This window comes from Staurois parvus, unplaced genomic scaffold, assembly GCF_062004578.1.
Source record: "Staurois parvus isolate SC_StPar_1 unplaced genomic scaffold, SC_StPar_1.0 ptg000375l, whole genome shotgun sequence".
NCBI lineage: Eukaryota > Metazoa > Chordata > Amphibia > Anura > Ranidae > Staurois > Staurois parvus.
In genome coordinates, this window is record NW_028318171.1 from 620,543 (window position 1) to 633,780 (window position 13,238).

At 46.3% G+C, this 13,238-nt stretch overlaps 1 protein-coding gene across 2 annotated transcripts in view; it reads left to right on the top strand.

The window, feature by feature from the left end:
• Positions 1–12,528: 12,528 nt before the first annotated feature.
• LOC149456121 (uncharacterized) overlaps positions 12,529–13,238 on the top strand; it is a 43,352-nt gene continuing 42,642 nt past the window's right edge. For both annotated transcript variants that reach the window (XM_089685407.1, XM_089685408.1), the window contains exon 1: positions 12,529–12,910. The gene's annotated coding sequence lies outside the window, so the exon portion shown is untranslated. The remainder of the gene's footprint in view (positions 12,911–13,238) is intronic.

A 13,238-nucleotide genomic window follows, 5' to 3' on the forward strand; every position in this document is an offset into this window, starting at 1 on the left:
TTAGAAATTTGGTCCAGCTGCAGGAATACTGTGTGGCATCTTTACAGTGCCAGAGTTTTGGATTAATCCAGGAGAGGTGGCAGGTGTAATGGTCGTGCGTGCCAAGTATACGAAAAACTGTGTGTGGCAGCCATGTTGTTCAGGTCCCAGGTCACCCATGCCATATTGTCAGGATAGGAGACATAACAGCAGTGACCTTCCCTCCTTCGGTTTATACAATCAACAAACTTTTAGCTGCCCGCCAAACACCCCTTGTCAGTTCTATCATAGGATTAGCAGAATCTAACACCAAAACACATCTCAGTGCCCTCATAAAACTTGCAAGCTTGAGTGACTAGAATTTTAACAAATACACTATATTGCCAAAAGTATTGGGCCAGCCCTCCAAAACATTGGATTCAGGTGTTCCAATCACCTCCATGGCCACAGGTGTATAAAATAAAGCACCTAGGCATGCAGACTGCTTCTACAAACATTTGTGAAAGAATGGGTCAATCTCAGGAGCTCAGTGAATACAAGCGTCGTACCGTGATAGGTTGCCACTTGTGCAATAAGTCTACCCGTGAAATTTCCTTGCAACTAAATATTCCATGGTCAACTGTTTGTGGTATTATAACAAAGAGGAAGCAACTGTGAACAACAGCAACTCAGCTACAAAGTGGTAGGCCAGGTAACATAACAGAGCGAGGTCAGCGCATGCTGAAGCGCATAGTGTGCAGAAGTCACCAACTGTCTGCACAGTCAATAGCTAAAGACCTCCAAACTTTGTGTGGCCTTCAGATTAGCACAACAACAATGTAAAGAGCTTCATGGAATAGGTTTCCATGGCCGAGCAGCTGCATCCAAGCCTTACATCACCAAGTGCAATGCAAAGCATCAGATGCAATGGTGTAAAGCATTCCACCACTGGACTCTAGAGCAGTGGAGAGGTGTTCTCTGGAGTGACGAATCATGCTTCTCTGTCTGGCAATCCGATGGACGTGTCTGGGTTTGGCGGTTGCCAGGAGAACGGTACTTGCCTGACTGCATTGTGCCAAGTGTAAAGTTTGGTGGAGGGGGGATTATGGTGTGGGGTTGTTTTTCAGGGGTTGGGCTTGGCCCCTTAGTTCCAGTGAATGGAACTCTTAAGGCATCAGCGTACCAAGACATTTTGGACAACTTCATGCTCCCAACTTTGTGGGAACAGTTTGGGGATGGCCCCTTCCCAGGGGTGGACTGACAACTCATGGGGTTCCCGGGCAATAGGGGATCATGGGGCCCCTGTGTCCTTGCACAAACTCAAAAAAGCCTATGAAAAAGGTACCAGGGGCATCTCATGGGGCCCCTACTGACCCTGGCCCTCGGGCAGTGCCGGAGTTTCCAAATGGTCAATCGGCCCCTGCCCCTTCCTGTTCCAACATGACTGCACACAAGTGCACAAAGCAAGGTCCATAAAGACATGGATGAGCGAGTTTGGGGTGGAGGAACTTGACTGGCCTGCACTGAGTCCTGACTTCATCTTGATAGAACACCTTTGGGATGAATTAGAGCAGAGACTGCAAGCCAGGCCTTCTCATCCGACATCAGTGCCTGACCTCACAAATGCACTTCTGGAAGAATGGTCAAACATTCCCATAAACACACTCCTAAACCTTGTGGACAACCTTCCCAGAAGAGCTGAAGGTGTTATAGCTGCAAAGGGTGGGCCAACTCAATATTGAATCCTACAGACTAAGATTGGGTTGCCATTAAAGTTCATGTGCATGTAAAGGCAGGCGTCCCAATACTCTTGGCATATAGTGTACCTGCCCTGGTCTCAGATGTATTAGTCGTTTATCAGTCATAATCAGCTCAGCTGGTGGAATAGTCAGTATGCAATCCTAACTGACTGGTTATTAACCAAGACTCGAAAACTTCAGTGTATTTCATAACTTCTGAAATAGTAACAGTACAGCCAGAATAAGGATATACAGTATTTACCTTTAGTTAATTGGCAGCATTTTGAGCCCAAACACCACATGCTAGAAGGTACCAGAGTGGATTAGGCCCCCACCCCCCTCCTGAGAGAAATATACATCCGATACCCCCCTTTATTTATATCCATTCATTAGGTAATTTTGCGCTGGACAGTAGTAATATGCAAGTTATCAGACTGCAACCTGTAGGTATTCAAAGATATTAATACCTATAGAAAACTGGATCTGTGGCATGATTGTAAACACAGTGACATCTCATGGTCACTCCTGAGCCTCTTAACTAGTTGCCGACCGCAGATACCAAATGACGGCTGCACTGCGGCCGGCCAGTTCTGGGTGGACATCACATGATCGGTGCCCAGCAGTGCCACCCACAAGTTCCGCCCACCTGTGCCCAGCAGTGCGCCCACTAGCTCCGCCCACCTGTGCCCAGCAGATCACCCACCTGTGCCCAGCAATGCACCCACCTGTGCCACTCTGCAGTGTCACACACCTGTGCCCAGAAGTGCCACCTACCTGTGCCCAGCAGTGCCACCCAACTGTGCCCACCCACCTGTGCCCACCAGTGCCACCCACCTGTGCCCACCCACCAGTGCTGCCCACCAGTGCCACCCATCAGTGCAGCCCAGCAGTGCTGCCAGTCAGTGCCACCAGTCAGTGCCCAGCGGTTGTGCCAGTCAGTGCCGCCAGTCAGTGCCCAGCAGTGATGCCAGTCAGTGCCGTCTATCAGTACCCATCATCAGTGCCGCCTATCAGTGCTGCATATTAGTGCCGCCTATCCGTGACACCTCATTAGTGCTGCCTATCAGTGCCGCCTATCCGTGCCACCTCATTAGTACTGCCTATCAGTGCCCTTTAGTGCTGCCTATCAGTGCCCATCAGTGCCGCCTATCAGTGCCCATCAGTGCTGCCTCATCAACACACATCAGTGAAGGAGAAAAATTACCTGTTTGAAAAATTTTATAATAGAAACAAAGAAACTTTTTTTTTTTTTTTTAATTTTTTGCAATTTTATTGTTTATAGCGCAAAACGTAAAGCGCCCAGTGGCGATTAAATACCACCAAAAAAAAGCTCTATTTGTGAGAAAAAAATTATCAAAATTTCATATGGGTACAATGTTGCATGACCGCGCAATTGTCAATCAAAGTGCGGCAGCGCTGAAAGCTGAACATTGGCCTGGTAAATAAGGGGGTATAAGTGCCTGGTAGGCAAGTGGTTAATAAGTCAGATAATTTCTGTCAACACCCCCTCATGGACAAGAGAAGAGGAGCTGCCCTGCACTTGACAGATCTCGTTTTACTATCAAAAGAAGGAACATTTGTCTACTTGTGAGAGCCATTGTACCATCTTGCTTATTCACTGGACTCTGCAAACAAAGGCTTGATAAGTATTTACATTTTTCAACCCTTTTGTTTTGCTTTTGCATTGTTATCTCTTTGTAACCTTTGTAATACCCTTTTCTGTAAATATTTTATTTGCACCATTTTCTACCTTTTCATTATAAACAATATTTTGAAAATTACTAAAATTGTCTCTAATGCCCTAACGCAAAGCTTAAAGAATACCTGTCACTTGTAGAGATCTACTACATGGTAAATCTCTGGATATACAGTATCTGTCTGTGGTGACAGTGTGTGTACAGACGTTTGTTTAACCACTTGTTGACGGAACTATAGCTGAATGACGGCTGCAGCGCGTTTATCCAATTCTGGGAGGGCATCTACTGACGCCCTCCCAGAACCGCACACCTGGCGCTCTCTGTGATTGCTCTGTCTTTCAAACATAGCTGATCAAAAATCACAGTAAAGGGCCAATCATAGTGGCCCTTTACCACATGTCCAGCTGTGTTCAGTCACAGCTGATCACTATGTAAACACACTTGCCAGTTATTTGCAGTACTTTCCTCACGCTGTCACAGCATAAGGAAGGTACTGCTGATAACCGGCAAGTGTGAAAGGGGAGATCTACACTGATAATCAGGGCACTTATTATCAGTGCCCTGCTCATCAGTGCAGCCCCAACAGTTCCCATTAGTGCTGCCTATCAATGCCATTCAGTGTACATTAGTGATGCCAATCAATCTCCGTCAGTGCTGCCAATCAAGGTCAATCAGTAATTCCAGTCAGTTCCAACTTTCAGTGCCCTTCAGTGTTTTCTATAAATGCCCTTCAGTGCTGCCTATCAGTGCCCATCAGTGCCACATATCAGCACAGCCTCATTAGTGCCTCCTCAACAGTGCCCATCACTGCTGCCTATCGTTACTGCCACATCAGTGCACATCAGTGAAGGAGAAAATGTACGTTTGCAAAAATGTTTAATAGAAACTAAGAAAAACTTTTTTTTCAAAATGTTTTCATTTGTTTAGCAAAAAATAAAACAGCCAGTGCATGCGCAGTAAGAGCCGCGGGCGCGCCTCAGGCATCCAATGACAGCCGGGGGCGCCTCCTGGCCGGCCAATGACAGTGCAGGGCGCACTATTTAACCATTAGCCGCCCGGCCAATGGCCGTTTGGCGGCTTCAAATGTGTCCCTGCATTCCGGGTGCACGCCATTTGGCGTGCTCCTGCACATGCGCCGTTTGCGCTAATGCAGAGCGGCGCAGCAGTGCAATCTTTCACCGGCCGTGCACCTCGGACACAGCCGATGACAGATCCGAGTACTGGCTCCCGTTGCTGGTACCATGTGACCTGCTGTGACCAATCACAGCAGGTCACATGACAGTTGTATACAATGGATGGCTTCATTCATGATGCCATCCATTGTATACTAGTGCCTAGCTGTGAATGGTCACAGCTAATCACATGCACATGTCATGTGATTAGCTGTGACCAAATCACAGCTAAGCACAAAAAAAAAAAAAAAAAAAAAGCTGAATGAATCGATTTCATTCAGGTAAATGCTTGCTTATAGCAAAGTAATTCTTTGCTATAAGCAAATTGTGTAAAAAAAAAAAAATACTGATCACATTACTATGGTAACATTGTACTACTTTGGTCATAGTAAAATATGAAAAGCAAATCTTAAAAAAAATTAAAAAAAATTTAATAAAAAATTAAATATAATAAAAAAAAATATATATATATATATATATTTTTTTTTCATACTGTCACCAGTCAGTGTCCCTGTTCACCGCCATGCCAGTTATATGAAGATGCTGTACTGCACTGGTGACAGTATGTAAAAAAAAAAATAGTGAAAATAATTTTTTTAATTTTTTAATTTTCCGAAAAATTATGACAAAAAAATACAACTTCAAAAAACTCGCCATGCCTCTTATGAATTACGTCGGGCTGTCTACTCTGCAAAAAGGGGTCATTTGGGGATATCTGTACTATTCTGACATTCTTGGACCTCAAGAAATTAGATTGGCCGTCAGTACTTCAGGATTGATCAATAATCAGATCTATACCATAGTTTGTGAACTCTATAACTTTCCTACAAACTAAAAAATACATCCTAATTTGGGTTATTTTCACCAAAGACATGTAGCAGAATACATCTTGGCCTAAATTTATGAAGAACAATTATTTATTTGTAAACATTTATAACAGAAACAAAGAAAAATGTGTTTTTTTTTCAAAATTTTTGGTCTTTTTTTGTTAATTTAGAAAAAAATAAAAACCCCAGCGGTGATTAAATACCACCAAAAGAAAGCTCTAGTTGTGTGAAGAAAATGATAAAATTTTAGTTTGGGTACAATGTTGTATGACTGCGCAATTGTCATTCAAAGTGTGAGAGCACTGAAACCTGAAAAATGGCCTGGGCATGAAGGTGTAAAATTGCACGGTATTGAAACGGTTAAAGATGCCCTGCACTGTCACAGATTGCCGCAAGGTCTATCTGTGATCCTGAGTTCCTGTACCTGTTTAAGTGACCCTGATTGACCCTGACTACGCTGCCTTCTCCTGTGATTTGACCTGGATTGCCCTGACTACGCTGCCTGCTCCTGTGATTTGACCCGGATTGCCCTGACTACTCTGCCTTCTCCTACTCTGACCCCCGGCTTGTCTGACCATTCTGCGGACTGACGTACCCTGCTGACCCTGCGTGTGACCTGACTACTCTTCGCCTGCCAATTCGGTACCCCGCTTACCCCCACGGGACCACGGCCCGTGACCATCCTGCTAGGTCCCGCCATCCTCTTCACATCTGGCTCTCCCAATACCTGCATACGTCCCCGGAGGCTTCCTCTGCCACTGGTGGGCCTGCTCGGAGGTCGTGACCTGGCCCGGGTCTGTTACAAGTCCATCGCCACCATCAGGGGCCCTGGTGAAAGCACAGACCGGGCTTAGACTCCACGCTCTGGGTAGGTCTGTCAGTTGGCATCCTGAGGCACCACCTGGCGGATCCTAACAAAGAGTATGACACAACTACAAACCTACCAAGACATTACTGTTCACCTAAACTGACAGGCTGGCAAGGAGAGCATTAATCAGAGAAGCAGCCAAGAGGTCCATGGTAACTCTGGAGGATCTGCAGAGATCCACAGCTTAGGTGGGAGAATCTGTCCACAGGACAACTATTAGTCGTGCACTTTACAAATCTGTCCTTTATGGAAGAGTGACAAGAAGAAAGCCATTGTTGAAAGAAAGCCAAAAGAAGTCCCATTTACAGTTTGCGAGAAGCCATGTTGGGGATACAGCAAACATATGGAAGAAGTTGTTCTGGTCAGATGAGGCCAAAATTGAACTTTTTGGCCTAAAAGCAAAATGTACAGACTCCCTCAGTACAGGCCAATATAGATCCCCCTCCCAGTCTAAACCCTCACTACCAGTCCCCCCAGGACAGACCCCCCCCCCCCAGCACAGATGCCAATTTCCAGCCTAACCCTTCAGCCCTTCTGCACAGACCCTCACTACAATCCCCCCTACCTTCCTAACTACTCAATATAGAGCCCCCAAATATCTCAGTACAGACCCCTACCAGCCTAACCCCTCAGTACAAGCTCCTCCAGTACAAACTCCCAAAAGCCTAACCCCTCAGTACAGGCCCCCTTCCCAACCTAACCAATAAGTACAACCCCCTCCCCAACAGCTGCCCCCAGCAATCCTAACCCCTCAGTACAGACACCCCCAGTGCAACCCCCCTCCTGTTCAGACATGCCCCATACAAACACCTCCAGTACTGCCCTTTCCTCCCAGGCTAACCCCTCAACACAAATCCCCTCAGTACAGATCCCCCACAGTACACAACCCGGTGTACAGACACTCCCAGAACTGATCCCCATCCTAGTACTGACCCCCTAACCCATCATTACAGACTCTTTCAGTGCAGGGTCACCCAGTAAAGACTCCCAGTATAAATACCCCGCAGTGCAAACATCTCCCAGTACAGACATCCCCAGTGCAGAACCCCTAGTACAGACACCCCCCCCATACACACACCTCCAGTACTGACCCTCCTCCCAGGCTAACCCCTCAATAAAAATCTTTTCAGTACAGTTCCCCCCTGTACACACCCTACAGTACAGACCCCAGTACTGACCCCCCTCCCAGTACGGACCCATCATTACAGAATTTCTCAGTACAGTGCAGAGGACTCTAATGACCCTGATGTAATGTGGAGGGACTCTGGGGACCCTGATGTGTAATGTGGGGAACATTTAACAGTGTAATTTCATGAGATAATTTTGGAGGGCGTGTTTAGAGGTGGAATTAGAGGCAGGGCAAAGAAGGGGTTGGGTGGGGCAACTGGTGGCAAGTAACTCTTCTTAAGGGCTTGCTAGTAGTTAAGGACTTAGAATTTTGAGCCCTGACAGTAACATCTGCTCTGAGTCTAAGGGGGGAGGGGGGAAGGTTGAAGCAGTCAATGCTGGTTTAGGCACAGATACCCCAAATCTGTATTCTGGTCCTTCAGTTCAGAGAGTCTGTGTGTTTTGGGGAGGCATGGACTTGAATCCAAAGTAAAACTACTCCAAAAGGTTCCTCATGCACACACCTCTCAAAGATTAGAGCCCACCCAGATGAAAGGGAACATAGTAGGCAAGAGGCTAGCCTGCAGTTTCCTCCAAAGCCCCTGTCCTGGTTGAGTCTGTTACATCTCTCCCCCCTCAAAAGTAGACTAACCAGGTCCCAGACTTCCACCTGGTTTGAACATGGCAGAATTAACCCACATACTCAGTCCACACAATCTCCATTCTTGGCCGTAAGGAAGAGTTGTTGTCGGCTGTAAAGGTTGTGGACCCTTTGTACAGTTGCTAGTTCTTCAGCGTGGAGTTCTCTACCTTTCCAGGGCTCAGTCTGTTGCTGGCGAGAGGGGTCGACTGCCCCAACTTCCTGGAGCAGTGAAGACACGGTAGGTGGTAGGCAAAAGATCAGTGGCACTCTGCCCGGTTGCCAGTGCTTCAGCTGGGAACCCCACATCCTCCATTCTGGCTGACTGTTGGGGAGGAAGGATGACCACCTCCTCTCCTGGACTGTGGGTCTGCCGCTGGGGAAGAAGGGAGACCACCTCCTCTCTCGGCCTGTGGAACTGCCGCTGGGGAGGTGAGCCAGTTGCTCCATCTCCCGTACCCTCACCTGGCTGCTGGGGCGACACTTCTCTGGTACTGTCTCCCTGGTGCATTGATCCTTGCAGGGGACCCCACATCCTCCACTCTGGCTGACTGTTGCAGAGGGAGGATGACCACCTCCTCTCTTGTACTTTGGAACTGCTACTGGGGAGGGAGGACAACCACCTCCTCTCCTGGACTGTGGAACTGCCGCAGGGGAGGAAGGATGACCACCTACTCTTCCTGGTCTTTGGCTTGCCGCTGGGGAGTGAGGACAATCACCTCCTCTCCCAGATTGTGGAATTGCTGCTGGGAGATGAAACGCTGACTACTTCTCCCTAAGGTTTCCATGTTGCTGTAGGTGTTGGGCAGAATTAGTAGACCCTCTGTCCTGTTGCCAGCGCTTCTGCTGGGGCTGTATATGGGCAGAGGCTTGCAGTATTCTGCTCCTCTGCCAGCACTTCAGCTGGGGATAGGAGTTCCACTGAATCAGCCTGCTACCTGGGAGAAGAGCTGCCCGCTCTGGAGCTCTGGAAGTGCTGTGGGTGCTGGGCAGAGGTTAGTGGTGATCTGCCCTGATTCCAGCTCTTCCTCTGGGAAGTAAAATGAAAATGTTGTGGCCTTGCACAAATCCTCCAGGGCCGCCAATTGTTGTAGGCAGAAGTCAGCAGTACTCTGCCTCAATGCCAGTTTTTCTGCTGGAGGCTCACTGTTTGTTCCTCCTCAGCAGAAAGGTCTATTAAATCCCAAGTCTGTGGAGCTGGTGGCTGAAGATAGTTTCACTATCTCCTGTCCCTGGAATCCAGGAGATGTTACCGGTACTGGGCAGAGGCTTGCAGAGCTCTGCTCTGTTGCCAGTACGTTCGTTGGAAGCTCAGTAAATGTTACATCCTCCAATGAAAAGTCAATTAAATCCATGCTTTCTGGGATCTGTGGCAGGGGAGTTAGGGCAGCTTCCTTCTCTCCTGGGTCCTTGAACTGACACTGGGGAGATGAGCCAGCTGCTCCATCTCATGTACCCTCATCTGGCTGCTGGATAGATGCATTCCTCCATCCAAGCTCATCCTGTGCAGAAACAGGTTTGTCAATGTCAACACTTGCTGCATTGCCATAAGAGCTCTGCTTCCACCTCTGCTGGAGGTGAGGTGAGCTACTAATTTAAGGGATATCTATACGAAAGTATGGTTATCCTTTTAGGGTTATGTTCTGTTATCACGCATGCCTGGTCCTTTGCAAGCTGAATGTATGCCTAAAGGCAAAACCTTTTTTTTAATAATTTTGGATATAGTGGAGATGAGTTAGAACATCTGTCAGCTTTTTATTGCTTTGCCATGTTTACCATTAAAGTGTTACTAAACCCACCACAGTAAAATCAGTCTGTATATGCTTGTTGTACTCACTGTGGAACGTAAGGGGTTAAACCTCTGCATTATGTAAAAAGCATGTTTGACCCTGTATTCTCTGATCCTCCCCTTCTTCCACTGTCCCCGACTTATCTCCTGATAGAACAGAGGCTTGGGGGCAAACCGCACATGTGATCAGCACAGGGCCAACCAGCGCTGTCCAGATAGATGTCAAGGGTCCTGCAGTCTCATAGGACAGTGAGAGAATGAAAACTCCTCCTGCAAGCTTTAACCAATGCCCTGCTGGACACTGATAGAAGTTACAAGACTGCTGTAACTCCCGATGAGAAAAAGGTATTTATCAGTTAATAGATACTAAAATAATTGCATTTCCATGTTTGTGTGTAGCACCCTCCTAGGTAAGTAGGGGGAGCTAGTTCAGGTTTTCAGCTAGGAAGGCTGAGTAGCAGCCTGGACTGAGGCAGAGTATTTATTTTAGGTCAGGGCTCTGCAGGTCAGTTCCTTGACACCTCCCCCTGCTCTAGAATCTTGGAGAAGATACCAGCCAGGATAAATTCACCTTTGGAACATGTTACATGTTCCACCTGCAAACAAATGTGCATTTATTATTTTTGTCCAAAAGGTGAACTTATCCTATAAGGCTATTTGGTTGTTTGCAGATTTGATTGTTTCAATCGCATTGCACAAAGACCGGAAAAAATTTTAATGTATGACTACCATAAGTCTTAAAGCAGAGTTCCACCCAAAAGTGGAAGCACTTGTTTGCCTCCCCTCCACTGCAATATTTGGCACCTTTTAGGGGGGAGGGGGTACCTGGTTTTGACAGGTAGCTACTCCCACTTCCGGTTCAGTTTGCCGTGGCGAAGTGAACTGGAAGTTCAGCCCCCTCCTTCCTCCTGCAGTCTCCTTACAGGTCCCAGAAGACTGCTGGATCAATTACGATGCATAGCGCGGCTTGCACATGTGAAGTGGGCACCCGGCTGTGAAGCCGCAAGCTGTTACAGCCTGGTGCCCACACTGAAGATGCCAGCGCCGTGGAGAGAAGAGAGAGAAAAGGGACGGCGTGGGTGAGCACATCACTGGACCCTGTGACAGGTAAGTGTGTGTTTATTAAAAGTCAGCAGCTACAGTTTTTGTAGCTGCTTTTAACCACTTGTTGACCACAGATAACCAAATGACGTCTTCACTGCAGCCGGCCAGTTCTGGGAGGGCGTCATATGATGTCCTCCAAAAACGTGCCCTCCCATGCGTCCACCTGGTGATCTCCGTGATCGCTGTGTCCTACGGACACAGATCATCATGTGATGTGGTAAAAGGCCAATCACAGCGGCCCTTTACCACGTGATCAGCCATGTTCAGTGACACAGCAGATCACCGGTAAATGCAGTTGCCGGTTATCGGCTGCACTTTCTCCACGCTGTCACATTGGCACCGATCATCAGGGCACTGATGATCAGTGCCCAGCAGTGCCACCCACCAGTTCCCCCCGTCTGTGCCCAGTAGTGCCACCCACCTGTGCCCATCAGTGCCACCCACCTGTGCCCAGCAGTGCCACCCAGCAGTGCCACCAGTCAGTGTCACCCATCAGTGCTGCCTATCAGTGCCCATCATTGTTGCATATCAGTGCTGCCTATCATTGCCCATCAGTGCTGCCTATCAAAGCAGCACTGATGAAAAATTACCTGTTTGCAAAATATTATAATAGAAACAAAGAAAAACTTTTTTTTTTTAATTTTTGCTCTTTTTTTGTTTATCGTGCCAAAAATAAAACACCCAGCAGTGAGTACATACCACCAAAAGAAAGCTCTATTTGTGTGAAAAAAATGATAAAAATGTCATATGGGTACAGTGTTGCATGACCGCGCAATTGTCATTCAAAGTGTGACAGCACTGAAAGCTGAAAATTGGCCTGGGCAGGAAGGGGGTATAAGTGCCTGGTTGGCAAGTGGTTAATAAACACAAAAAAGGCTGGAACTCCACTTTAAGCTTAGTACACACGATGATAAAATTGGATGAATAATATCACTTTCGGAGTGATCGTCTGATAATCTGATCGTTAGTACACAGCTTTTGAGAGTCGAGCACAACAGTTCATGCGAAATTATCCGAAGGGACAAGCACGAACATTTTTCTTGTATGATACAAGAACGATTTTCATTTAATCAGTGAGGTATTAATCTGAAAAAAAAAATGGCTGACCAAGACCGCGCATGCTCAGAAATGAAAGAGTATATTACAAAACAATACATCACTTCCAAAGTTGTATTCTGTCGTACTGTAAATTTAGTAACCTATTATTTTCGATATAAGACCAGCATGCAAAAAAAACAGAGATCATTCATCCGATATTCTCATTGCGTATACAAGCCTTTAATCAACCAATGAGAATGTTTTCCTGCAGTACATCAAAAGCACCACCTTTAATGTACTGTACTTCAGCATAAATTGTTATGTACTTACAGAAGACATGCAAAACAGGTTCAGCTTGTATGCAAAATAATTCCGCTCTAATCTCAAAGTAAAAAGTGATCCGGGCACATTGGTATGGGCTTTCCAAAAGGAAGATTTTCCTTTTAACCCCGGAAGACGGCTAACTCTCATACGTACGTAAGTCAGCCACTTTATTAGAAAAAAGGCATTTTGTCTAGTTAGGCAGGTGACTTTTACAGACAGGTGTGCCCAAGGCCTATTGTAAAAGCACCCTCTGTAATCTCTAAACACTGGTTAAACTTTCAGTCGTTTCCATAGAGATATTACCATGGCTCATTCAGCCCTCCAGGGAGATTATTACAAAGGCTTCTGCCAAACACAAAACCTGTTGTGACCCAGAACAGCTGCCTGCAGGTACAATATGTCAACAGCTTTATATTTGGGATGTCTACAAACTTTTACATTAAAGCGCGCAAATCAAGAAACGGATAGCTGGGATCTTTAGCCGTACACACATCAGCGGTCTCGGGTGTGAAAAGAACTGCACAATCAGTGTCACACCCGGAAGTGACAACTCTTTTAACTGCGTTACAAAGCAATAAACTTCCAGACAGTCTTTTTGAGACTCAAGTCGTAACCGTGAAATATAGAACCTTTCAGGATTCTTACAGGTAAGGTAATCCTAACTTACTATCCTTTCTTTAAAAGACATTTTCTCTTTTTTTTAAATTCGGGCCATTCACATAACAATTGTATTACCTGTATTAACACTTGCGATCTCAGTAAATCACAGATCAACATTGTTTCCAAATACAAAGAAAAAATGTGTCCTATTTAAATATATTATTAGTTTGGTTTAACTCAGCCATGTGTACGATTAGATGAATGTAATCAGGTTGTGCGCCTAGAAATATATAGGTCTTGCCCAGGGGTCTAAGGACTCCGGAAACATATTACTAAAACCCTTCTTCCCAGATGCTTTCTTCCTAACTCTTCTAT